The sequence below is a fragment of the Meleagris gallopavo genome, chromosome 1 (genome assembly GCF_905368555.1).
Source record: "Meleagris gallopavo chromosome 1, MGAL_WU_HG_1.1, whole genome shotgun sequence".
Taxonomy (NCBI): Eukaryota; Metazoa; Chordata; class Aves; order Galliformes; family Phasianidae; genus Meleagris; species Meleagris gallopavo.
In genome coordinates, this window is record NC_139404.1 from 27,538,953 (window position 1) to 27,552,195 (window position 13,243).

Genomic DNA, 13,243 nt, shown 5'->3' on the forward strand with positions numbered 1-13,243 from the left:
GTTCTGATTCTTCCTACTACTATTGCTGCATTTGCTGTGTCCTAATGTTCAACAATAACTGCTGACCTTTTGCAAATTTCAGCTAAACTCAGTAGAGGGATAGAGGACTGCAGCACTTGCTGATAGAAAGGTCACAGGGAGATTTCATACCCTCTGCAGCATGACAGAATCTGTAAAGAGGATAAATTCCTCAGGAGTGGGAAATATGCCTATCTTCATAGATACTAGTCTGTGCCAGTCAATCAGAAGACACAGCTGTATTGCAAATTGAACTTCTTTTGAGATCAGAAGATCACTTATTTTATTCCCTTCAAGTTTGATCATGAGCTGTTGTTTTTAACATTTTCACTCTTTCCTTGATTTAGTGGAGCATTTTTGTCAATTGTAGTAGTCATCTTTAAAGTTTGACTTTTGTTATCTTGTCTTTACTTGGATTTTTATCCTAAAATTATTTAAAATAATAATAATAAATTTAAAAAAATATTAAACATTATTTTTCCATAGAAAGATATATGTGAAAAAAGATTCAGTTTTAGGAAGAACATACTTCCATACTTGCTTCCCTGAAACCAGACTTCTGGAGACTGATGATAGTCAGGATAGACATATAGAATACTACTTTTCTGAGAGAGTGGTCAGGTACTGGAATGGGCTGCCCACAGGGTAGTGGAGTCACCGGCTCTGGAGGTGTCCAAGGAATGTTTGGATTTTGTGTTGAGGGACATGATTATTGAGTACAATTGGTGATAGGTGGATGGTTGTACTGGATGATCTTGAAGGTCTTTTCCAACCTTGGTGATTCTGTGATTCTGTGATAGGTAGGATGTCTTGAAGCTTATTTTACCGGTATGACATCTGGGGAACTATATGGTTTCACTGTGGATCAAAGAAGATTGCTTCTTTCCTAGATAATAATTAGATACATAGCAGGATTCAGCTAAGTACATGGTATTTCACATCCAAGAAAGAATTTACATGTCAATCCCTTCGAGATTTAGCAGAGATTGGATGTCAAATTGAGTATCTACTTGAGCAACTAGAGAAGGTAGAGTTGGTCTGTCTTCTCCCATAATGCTATATGTAAGTATTCTCTACTATTAAAGGTTACAGAAAATTCCAGTAGTTTCAGGACCTCCTTTTTCTCCCCATGTTTTTTTTCTCACCAAAAACTAACTTATTTTATTCCAGAGTTTACATCTTCCCTTTGAGCAGCCTGATCTAGAGTGAGATGTTCCTGCCTATAGTAAGGGGGGTTAGAACTAAATGATTTTAAAGGCCCTTCCAACCCAAGCCATTCTATTATTCCACAATTGAGTAACCTTTCCTTTGTCTATCCATCATTCATTTTTGGATATTACTTCTTTGCACTGAAAGAAAATGTCATATATTGGCCTATCCCTGTATTTGATCTGCAAAACAAAATTTTATCCCATATCATAAAGTAGAACAGGTAAATGAATCTATTTTGTACATATGGGAAATGAATGAATGATAAAATTATAGAAATTCTGTGAATCCATTTTTTTCTCAGATACATCGCCATATTTTTTTATGAGATTCATCAAAATCTGGAGTAAATTAAGTCTATGAACGAAGTAGGCACATTAATATAGGTCCTTTAGAGTTAAATAACAAATCTAAATGGCACAGAGATTTCTAGCACAGCTGAATCTTAAGGAAATTTACAATTACTATGTCGGACTGAAGACTGTCTGTTTCTCCCACTTAAATCTTTGTACAGGAAATACTCTGTTCATTACTCAAGTGGGTTAACCTTTGCTGGTCACCAGGTTCTGAACAAGCTGGATTCTCAGTTCCTCTACTCAGAAGAACAGAGGGAGAAAAAAAGATGAAAAAAAGACCTCATGGATTGGGATGAAAGAAATTTGATGAATGAAAAGCAACTCTCAGCTTACTCTCCTTTGTCTGGAGACAGTATTAACAATGTGAGAATTGCTCAGCAGTAAAACATTTGCGCAATGACAACACGGTTAACTATGAATGCAAAGCACATCACTATGTGGCTGCTATAAGAAAGCTAACTCCAACCCAGCCAGACCCAATGTGGTAACAGTGATTTATAAACCATCCTCTGAAGCAAAGTGGTGACATTTAATTTGTCTTCCTATGAAAATCTTTCAAGAGTTAGTGTTCCCACATGATTTTTCATCTCTTACTGCTACTGGTTGCTTTCAACAGACAAAATACTGCATCAGTTCACACTAACTTCATGTTTAGGATGTTTCCTTCCCAATCCCCAGGGCTGGAACAGGAAATTGAAAGGAAGTAGTGAACTAGATTCTTAAATGCAAGCTTGACATTTCTCAATATTGATAAAATGTACTGAAGAAGGTGGGCAGCCACTTTGTTCTCTCCCCTGAGATCTTTGACTGAAGTAGGAGAATATTTCCTCAAGCAAAATATATTATCCCTTGACTAAGCATCAGTTTTGGGAAAAATAACTTTTTAATATTGTGATGAATTATTTTATTTTATAAAATTAGGTATATTTTAAAGGAATAAGTTTCCTAATTGCTGCTAATTCCTAATTAATTTTTTGTCATCTGCTTCCTTCAAAATACAGACTTCCTTCTCTTCCCTTACATAGAAATACAGTGTCGAGGACTTGGAGCACAGAAAGGACAAATACCGTTTTTTATATATATATGTGTGTGTGTGTATATATATGTTATATCTGTTGCTCATTTTTTCCTAGAAGCTGAATGGATTTAAGCACAGCCTTTAAACTGTACCTCAAAGAGTCCATGCACAGGTGTGTCTCTAGCTCACATCTATTTTTGTACTAATTACTCTTACTGCTCTAAAATTCTTCTCTTCCAAACCTGAATTCATCCAAGTTCAGATTCCAGGTGTTGGAGCTTTTTATGCTTTTGTCTGCAAGACACAGTAACCCCACTAGCACATCTCTTTTACTTGAATGAGCACCTGTATTCTGATTAAATCACCTTTTAACCTTCTCTGCAGATATGCTGAGTTGATTGAGCTTTTTGAGGCTTAAAGAGTCTCAAACAATAAGACTAGTTTTCTGACTTCCAGAACATTTTTATGTTCCTTTTTTGAATTGCTTTCAGTATTTCAGTGGACACAGGAAGTAGATACATCCTTACAGACGTCTTTCTATTTTGCACATAAACCATTTCCATGTTTCAACTTCACATTCAGAACAGTATTAGCCTTTTTGCTCCAGTATGAAGCTGGAAGGTCATGTTAAGGTAGTTCTGTGATGATTACAAGTCACTTGATGAATCATTGCTTTCTGAAGCAGTCTCCTCTTGTGTAGAGATAGATCTAGCTCTTTGTTCCACTTGGTACTACCCTTATTGGACTGTATTAAAACGTATTTTGGCAGGTGGTGACCATTTGTTTCAGAGTGACTCAACTTAGCTGACTACTTGTCCTCCTCATTAATTGTGAATTGATCCCTTAATATATCTACTAGAAGTTCATATTATTAGCTTATATAGACACTTAATAAAAATGTGCTATGTGTGAAATCTCAAGCAAGTCAATAAGCAATTTTTAAGTCATTTATTATGTGCAGTGTGAAGTTTTTAATCAAGATCTGGTGTGATACTGAAGCAAAGATCTCTTTATCAATGTAAATATTTTTAACAAACAACTACAATCTCAATGATAAATAAATAAGTAGTTGTTATGAAACTGGATTATACAACATTTATTTTATGTTTTCTCTGTATTCAGGTACTGAAAGGTTTGAAATCTTTACACTGTATTACTTTGATTTCTTTGTAGTTGATAGAAAGAGGACTTACCAGTACATAACAGGAAAACAAAGCAGTGGTTTTATTTGAATGAGACTCACCAATACAATGTAAATTTATTTATCTATGTAATATAATTTCAGATTACATTATTAATGGATCCAGACCAGGAATATTATTAGACACCTTTGAGAAGAAAGGGCCACCAGCAGCAAATCTCTAACAGGAGAAAGTTAATTTACCAGTTTGGAAAGTGTATGAAGTGGTTCCTTATGTGGTCTCAGCAGGGCTACAGACAAAGAAATATCAAGGATGTCTGGTTTGCCAAACTACTGGTGACTGGATTTTAAAGGTAGCCTACATCAAAGCAAAGCAAGATCAATCTACTCTCAATGAAGTATTCATACACACAAAAATATCCACAAGCTGCTTGAGCATTTCTGAATGCAACAGTGCACTATAAACACATTATAGGTATTGTTGTCTCAGCTTTTCTCATAAAGTGGCCTATGTTTATAAGTGCATGCTGCCTGAGAACTATAGTCAGCTTGTGGCCTGCAGAACAAATCTGTAAGTTCCAGTTACTTGTTCTCTGTGTATTCAGGATGAGAGTTTTTAGTATTATATAGTGTATAATGAAAAGGCAGAAGGATTTAACTCACTTGAGTAATCCTATTTCCTAACTTTCATTATCAGCAACTTCACAGATGCTGCATGGCTTACTTATTAAAGTGGAAATTAAGAAGAAATCTGTTGATGTCAGATTCATTCAGAGTGGCAAGTCTTACCACTCATATGTAGGTAATTAGAGGGGGGCTTCAACAGAAGGTTAGAGCTCAAATATTCTACAGCGTTTATTTCTCGTCATGATGAATTGAGTCCTGGCCAGTGTAAGGAATTTTCCCAATAATGATCTGAACTGACATTACAAAGAGATTTTTGAATAGTTTCTCTCTGTGCTTTTTTTTTTTTTCTCTAAATGATTATCCTTTTTTATACTGTTGTGTTTGAAATTCCATTTCAATGATTCGTTCCTAACTGGAAAAAGAAACACAGATGAAAGATTAAATGAAACCACAGTTCTTTCAGGGAAATCATGTAGGTGCAGGCAAATTGCTGAACAGAGATTATATCAAGAACATATGTATTGAAATAACTTGGAAGTAGCATCACCAGTAATATATTATTTTCTTCCATTATTCTTTTCTTATTTATGAGAAAGACTGTTGTTTGCCTAATTTATTTTTTCAAAAAAAAAATTGTACATTCCAATACTATGCCTACCAACTAATGCTTACAGGAGGAAGAGGAAAGAATAATTATTTAGTTTAGAATGTGTTTCCATGTTATGTCCTATTCTCCCTTTTGAAAATAAAATCTCAAGTGATTGAGGTCTTTTAGTTGTCTTGCTTTGCAGAGGTCCGGTGGCCAAGAGATACTTATGCCCAGACCTTAAGTTCAAAAGCTGCATGCTTCATTCTGGTGCAGTTTGGAAGCCCATTCAGAATGATAAAATTCCTACAACTGCAAAATTTCTAGTATCTACAGAGTATGAAAGTCAATTACACTCCAGTTTCCAAGTGATATCTTTCCTGAGTAAATTTAGACTCATTTTATTGGTCAGAAATGCTTGAAAATTCAGGGAACAGGCATTCAGGACCTTGCATCCACATAATGGAGAACTGCATTGGTAGTTGGTCAAAATGGTCAGGAAAGAAGACCATTCAAAGATGGTTGAAAAAGCAACCATCTTTTCTACTTCTTGACTACTCACAGGTGGGCAAAATGGGTGGAGACAGTAGAAGAATATTAGCAGGCTAGCTATAGAAAAGAGAGGACATGGTGTTTAATTGGCTTGCCTAAACAGCTGTGCTAACAAAATGAGAGAGATATAGACATAACTGCAAGAATAACAGTTACCAGCACACTGGAGATATTATCTTTTCTAGAATGAGTCCCACGCACAACTTTGGTGGAAAGGCTGCATAGACTCAAACATTTATCAGCCTTCACTTGCCATTGAACTGGATGCAATATAACGACTTTCATGCCATACTATAGCCAACCTTACTTTTGGCACATGTCACTCTTATCTATTTTTATCTATATTCAAACAATGAATCAATTGATGGTGCTTTCAAAATAAAGCCTAGAGATGGCAATAGCATCATCTCTGATATTTCAGTAATCAAAAAACTGAATGATAATACTTTCATACTAATTTCCTTTCTCTGGTATAGCAGTGTACTTGTCACCAACAGAATTCAGACGTTTTTAAAAATAAATGATAATCTTCTTCCTCCATTCATACATAATTTTTACTGTGAAAGAGAAGAAAATTGCAAGGTGGGAAAATAGTTTTACAGGGAACACTGAGAATAAAAGGAATGGACCAGATACTGTAATATAACTTTCCACAATATATAATGTTTGTCTGTCCCATGTGGTATTGTCAGAGTGTTATAAAGGATGTAACAGTAGACAAAAAGAAAAGATTGATTATGAAAAATGAATTTGAATAATTTGGACAGACAGCTGTTTTGGTTTAAATTACATGCCAGCTTTTGAGACATTCCATCTGGTTTATTTGAACATTCCTATTTTGTCATGCAGGCAGCTGTTTGCAGTGTGGCATACAACTAAAAACAGCAGAGTACTGTGGATATTACTGGGCTGCAACTCAGCCTACTCACTGTTGACCTATAGCACGCAGTATCTGATTGGCTGTTTGATTTGTCTTGAAAGTGTTCCTTAAAAAGATTTTTCTGTATTTGTTTGTCTCTTTGTGGGCACTAAAGTTTGTCAAAAAAATTAAGGGATTTGAATGGGTAAAGCTTGGGGTGGGGGAAGCTGGAAAGTTTGGAGAATATTTTGGAAATGACCATTATTCACAAATAATCATTCCAAAGTACTATCTTTATCCAAACCCATCTCATTGTTAGGTTTTGGGAGTCATGCTTTTCAGTATAAATCTTCTGTTCATGTAAATTAAGACTTATTTGCAAATAGCATAATTAAAAAATTGCATGGAAGTTCACCTTAAAAAGACATTTTTCTGGTCCAAACAGAAATGTCCACCATCTGTTATAGCAGAAAGAAAGGCAGTTATTGGAGAGAATTTGTTTTTAAACTAATTCTTCAGAACTTTCAGAAGTCTTTTCAGGAGAATACTTTTATATTTGAGGGGGGAGGTTAAGGGGACAAAATTTTGCTAATAATTCTTCCTTTTCCACTCCCACACAGTAGCTCACAGTACTGCATTTTTATACTCCTATCAACATGCATAAGCTCAAAAACAGTACGTGGAAAAACAAATATATTCGTAGACACATATATTTTGTATATTAAAAACAGGTTTTCCCTGAGCACAAAGTAACATTAAGGAGAAGGCTGTGAAATCATACACTTGCATGCCTTTAGGTTCATTCAGAAAATACAAACTTGCTTTATTGGTGTAAAAGTTCAAATCTGAAATATAATACAAGTCTATTTTAGAGTTGGGACTACCTAGGAGTCAGTAAAGAAATAGAAGCTTAAAATAAATCGTGGTGATTTCAATTCTTGGTTAAGACATCCAGCTCCTAAAACTGATGAAAACTGTATGTGATTCAGTAGATCAGGCTACTCAGGGACCCACCCAACCTGCCCTTAAATGCCTCTAGAGATGGGATATCCACAACTTCTCTGGGCAACCTGGTCTGATGCCTCATCACTATTTGAGTAAGAATTTCTTCCCAACATCTAACCTAAATTTACCCTCTTTTAGTTTAAAGCCATTCTCTCTTGTCCTACAACTACCAGATCATACGAAAAGCCTCTCTCCTATTTATAAGCTCCCTTCAGGTTCTGGCAGACAATGAAGTCTGCATGGAGCCTTCTCTTCTCCAGGCTCAACAAGCCCAACTCCCACAGCCTTTCTTCATGAGAGAGATGCTCTAGCCCTTTAATCACCTTCATGGCCATACTCTGGATCCACTCTAACAGCTCCACATCTTTCCTGTGCTGGGGGCCCCAGATCTGGACACAGTACTCCAGATGGGGCCTTACAAAAGCAGAGTAAAGGAGGAACAATCACCTTCTTCATCCAGCTGGATACCCCTCTTTTGATGCAGTCCAGGATACAGTTGGCCTTCCAGGCTGAAAGCATGCACTGTTGGCTGATGTCTAACTGTTCATCCATCAGGACTCCCAAGTCCTTCTTGGCAGAAATGCTCTCAAGGAGTTCTTTTTCCGGTCTATATACATACCTGGGATTGCCCCAACACAAGTGCAATATGCAATACCTTACACTTGACATTTCTGGTCCACCTGTATCACTTCCTATGAAATAACAGGCTTACACAAATAACGATGACATGAATAAAACAACACAAGACTGAAATTGAATTGAAAGAATGCATGAAAGATTTCATTTACATACACTCACTAGTAAAAAGTTATTTCAATTTATCTTCTAATAAATCTGTTGTATTTCATCTTGTTTTGCATCTTCTTATTTTGAATTCCTGTATGAATAAGATATTGTAAGGAACAAGACAATAAAAAAAGTAATCTTGTTCAAAATCTAGAAGTAAGGTTCACTATCAGGGAATAGATGTCAAAATTCCACCAATTAATGTAATTTTCATGGTAGGAACATGATTTCTATGCTTTGACAGGCTTTTGTTCTTCATTAGAATAATTAGCCACTAAGAAGTGGAAAAAGACATAATGCAAATTACCTATTCAGCTTTTTTCAGATATACATCTGTAATAATTATGTATGGCAGATGCTTCTGTAACCACTGTATAACAAGAAATATTTTAAAGAAGTTGATGTGAAACAACTTGCAAATTCAAAAGATGAATATACTTCAAAAAAGTGAATATGTTCATCTTGTATACACAGTTAAATCCTATTTTTTCTTCTCAGGAATTACGTAAGTGTATTTGCTAGTAATTTTTATTAGCAGCTATAGATTCAGTTCAGTCATAATATATCTCAACATGTATTAGAAATAATAGTCTCTTGCACATGCTCTTACATGTGATAATGTAATGAGAATTGTGAATATTTGGTATTTGACTTGTGGTTCACTCTTAAGTGCTTAATTCTGTGGAATTACTTATTAGACAGAGTGTGAAAGGACTTACTGACAAATACTTGTATCTGTCATGAAGAATACGGGCTGTATACTGTGTTTGTGCAGAACAGAATCTCTTTGTTAGTATTTTTAGATTGTATCAAAATATAAGTTAAAATATTACATGTATTTGTGTAGGTAATACTGAAATGAGAACATTTCTACTCTAATCTTTGATTTTTTTTTCTTTTCCAAATTCTGTACACATAGTGAGTTTACAAAGTATTCAGAAGTTACAAAGTGTACAGCTGAGATGGCATTTCACAAAAAATGTTCTGCCAATTCCTGGAATAATTTTTTTTTTTTTTTTTCTGGTAATGGACTTCATATAGTTATAGGGAAAAAGAATGTCTCCGAGTGAAACAAATTCTTAAGTTCAGGAATTATGTCTTCATCTGCACTTGCACACCTCACACAATAACATAGGATATTTATGTATAAATTATTGTCAGGTATTTAATAATATTAAATTAATTTCTACTGAGATTGCAGAGCAAAAAACATGATCAATATTTATGAAGCAGTTATCACTCTCAGAGTAAAGTCCTACATAATGTTTGTGTAGAACTTCCTGTGCTCCAATTTTTGCCTGTTGCTCCTTGAATAGTACACATTCTTAAAAAGAAGAAATTTAATCTCAATTTTTTTTTATGCAATTGGAATTTCCTAGCATAAATTCTTTCTTTTTTCTTTTTTCTTTTATTTAACTCCCTACATAAAATCATCAGAGATTTTATCCCTTCTCAATTGCTAGACAGAAGTAACTCAAAGTAGAATTTACAATTTTACTGTAGAAAAGTAGTTCTAATTACTTGCTGTTTTATTTGCCCTCATTAGACTGAAAATCGAAAAGTGTTTCAGTTATAGTGATCAGTTTAATGCTGCTAATGAAAGAGAGTTTAAAGTGTCATAAAATCCAACGAGCATATTCAAATATTGTTATGTTTCTGAATAATTAAAATGAGAAGTCAGAAACAATAAAATAATGCATTTTAAGCATACCTTTACAAACAGTTCTGAAGGTATTTATTCTGCATTTCATGAAAATGAGATTTTAATAACCTCTGTACAAAACTGAAAAGAATATTATTTCCAACTTGTTTTGTGAACTAGGGAAAACGTGGAAACTTGTGCCATTTTGCCATGTAACTGTCTCCATCGGTCGCGATTACAGCACCTCCTGGGCACACAGTAGTGATGTGGATGTTTTTCCTTGATACTTGGCAGCTGTTACAAGAGTCTCAGTTACATTCCAGTACCTGTGCGAGCAACCAGACTTCACACATGGACTGGTGCTATGATCTGCCTTACAAAATGGACATATAATCATGGTTCACAATATCAGTGAATCACAGGGGTTGGAAAGGACCTGAAGAGATCATCAAATCCAGCCCCCATGCTAAAGCAGCTTCCCTACAGTGGGTCACAGAGGTAGGTGTCCAGACGAGTCTTGAATATCTCCGTAAATGGAGTCTCCACAACATCTCTGGGCAACCAGTTCCAGTGCTCTGTCATCCTTACCATAAAAATGTTCTTCCTCATGTTAGTACAGAACTTACTATGTTCAAGTTTTAGGCCACTGCTCCTAGTCATAGAATCATAGAATCACAAGGTTGGAAATGACCTATAAGATCGTTTAGTCCAACCGTCTTCTTATTACCATTGCTACCACAAGCTACTAAACCATATCTTGCAGCTCCTCATCCAGATGCCTCTTGAACACTGCCAGGGATGGCGACTCCACAACCTCTCTGTGCAGGCCATTCCAGAGCCTGACCACTCTCTGAGAGAAAAAGTTTTTCCTCGTGTCTAACCTAAACCTCCTCTGGTACAACTTCTGGCCATTTCCCCGGGTCCTGTTCATTGCCAGGGAGAAGAGGCCAAACCCCTCTTCACCACAACCTCCCTTCAGGAAGTTGTAGAGTGCAATGAGGTCTCCCCTGTGCCTCCTCTTCTCCAGAAACAATCCCAACTCCCTCAGCTGCTCCTCATAAGACTTGTGCTCCAGACCCCTCACCAGTTTTGTTGCCCTTCTCTGGACACACTCCAGGGCCTCAATGTCTTTCCTGTAGTGAGGGGCCCAAAACTGAACACAGTACTTGAGGTGCGGTCTCACCAGTGCTGAGTAGAGGGAGATGATCACCTCCCTGCTCCTGCTGGCCACACTATTTCTAATGCAGCCCAGGATGCCCTTGGCCCTCTTGGCCACCTGAGCGCACTGTCAGCTCGTGTTCAGCTGAGCATCAACCAACACCCCCAGGTCCCTTTCTCCTTCACAATCATCAAGCCACTCATCCCCAAGCCTATACCGCTGCATGGGGTTATTGCGGCCAAAGTGCAGGACCCAACTCTTGGCCTTGTTGAACCTCATCTCATTCACCTCAGCCCAGTGATCCAGCTTATCTAAACTCATCTACCTATCTGGTCACCCAGTTATAGAAGGAAATGAGATTGGTCAGGCACGACCTGCCTTTCACGAACCCGTGCTGTCTGGGCCTGATCCCCTGGACACCACGCACATGCTGTGCAATCACACCCAAGATGATTTGCTCCATTACTTTTCCCAATAGTCCTATTGCCATATATCGCTGAGAAGAGCCTGGCCTAATTTTCTATCATCTTCCTTGCCCTCCTCTGGACTCCTAGGAGATCACTGTCTTTTTTGAACTGGAGAGCCCAGAACTGAACACAGTAGTCTAAATGTGTCCTCACTAGGGAAGAGTAGAGAGGGAGGATCCCCTCCTTTCACCTGCTGGCCACACTCTTTTTAATGTACCCCAGGTACTATTGGCCTTCTTGGCCTCAAAGGCACTCTTCTGGCTCATGGTCAACCTATTGTCCTTCTCTACAGGTCCTTCTCTACAGAGCTTCCCTCCAGCAGGTACTTCCCCTAACCTGTACCGATGCATGTACTGTTCACTGAATGGGGATTCTGCAGAACTGCCTTTCCAGGCCACAATCATAAAAAAGGATGCACTGATGCATGCATTTCAAACTGTCAAATTCACCTCTCTTTGTTTTAATCTGCACTTGCCTGATAACTCAATCCCATTTTCCACGGCAAAGATGCAACTGATAAAGTCACTTCTATGTCTTGTTCCTGGTAAGGAGTACCTCTTGCAGCAGGCTGCCTGTTGGCCACTTTGTTTTTCTTAGGATATTCGCTTGTACAGCTTTGTTCAGGTCAACTAGTGCATTCCTCTGTAGTTCCTCAGCACTCTTTAGGAATCCCCACTGACCAGGCTATTTTGCACATAACATTTTGTGCAGTAGGTAATGAGATTTTAGTGGCATAGACATTGGCCATCTTATGTTCAATTATTCTAGTGTCAAAGAATTGACATGTTTTATTCACTAGCACTGACATAGACTTCAGGTTACTTTATGATCACTAACATAAAATAAACCAAGATGTAACATGCCCTTTCAGTTGCTAAAGGATTTACTCATCTCTGTTTATGTATGTTCTGATGCTGCTTCATGATGTCTTTATGTGGCTTCAGTGAAGTCAGATGGGACTCATAAACAATCAGATATCTGCATATACCAAGAATACCTTTAGACAAGGAAAGGCAATACAGAAGATAATTTTTGCATAGCCCATTTACTGGGCATCTTGTATGTACAAAACTGATGAATAATTTTTGCAAGTGGACTCCCAGAGTATCAAACATTCACTAGTATTTTAGTTCCCAATGGCTAGTCTAACCAATCTCTGTTAATTTCTGTATCAGATTATTTCTTTACAGAGGGTTCCCTGGAGCACATCCACTCACTTACTCACCCCTGTAGAATAAAAATGGCATCCAGATGCAAGGTGAAGCTCCTGAAGCCTTTGCCACCTGCCATGCTATCCTCAGCTCAGCCTCTCTTTTCAACTGCAATCATTATTAGCCAGCGGGAGGCATATTAGACAGTGACTTTTCACCACAAAGTTGTTTATATTTACCTTATCTTGCAAAGTAGTTCTATACATAGTAAATAAACAAAACATTTATGTGAAATGCTATGCTACTGTTCAAAGGATTCAGATGTGAAACAGAACTCTGAGCAAAGTGATGCCCACTGGATTCATAAGTCTCACAGAATCTTAATAACCGCAGAAATGCTTTATTTTACAGTAGAAAAAGGAAATGAGCATCACATAAATAAATACAGTCTGTGTACATGATAGTGGCATTCATTTTGTCTAACATCAGATGTCTTAAAGTTAGGTTTCTAGACTTAGAGAACTTACAAGGATCTGTGTATATTTTTCTTACATAGTGGTATGTGTTGTTTTTTGAAGAGAAATACATTCCATAGAGGCCTGTTCTATGGAGATATTTGAAAGGCAAAAATTATATTTAATTTTGTCATATCTTGCCTTCATAGTAA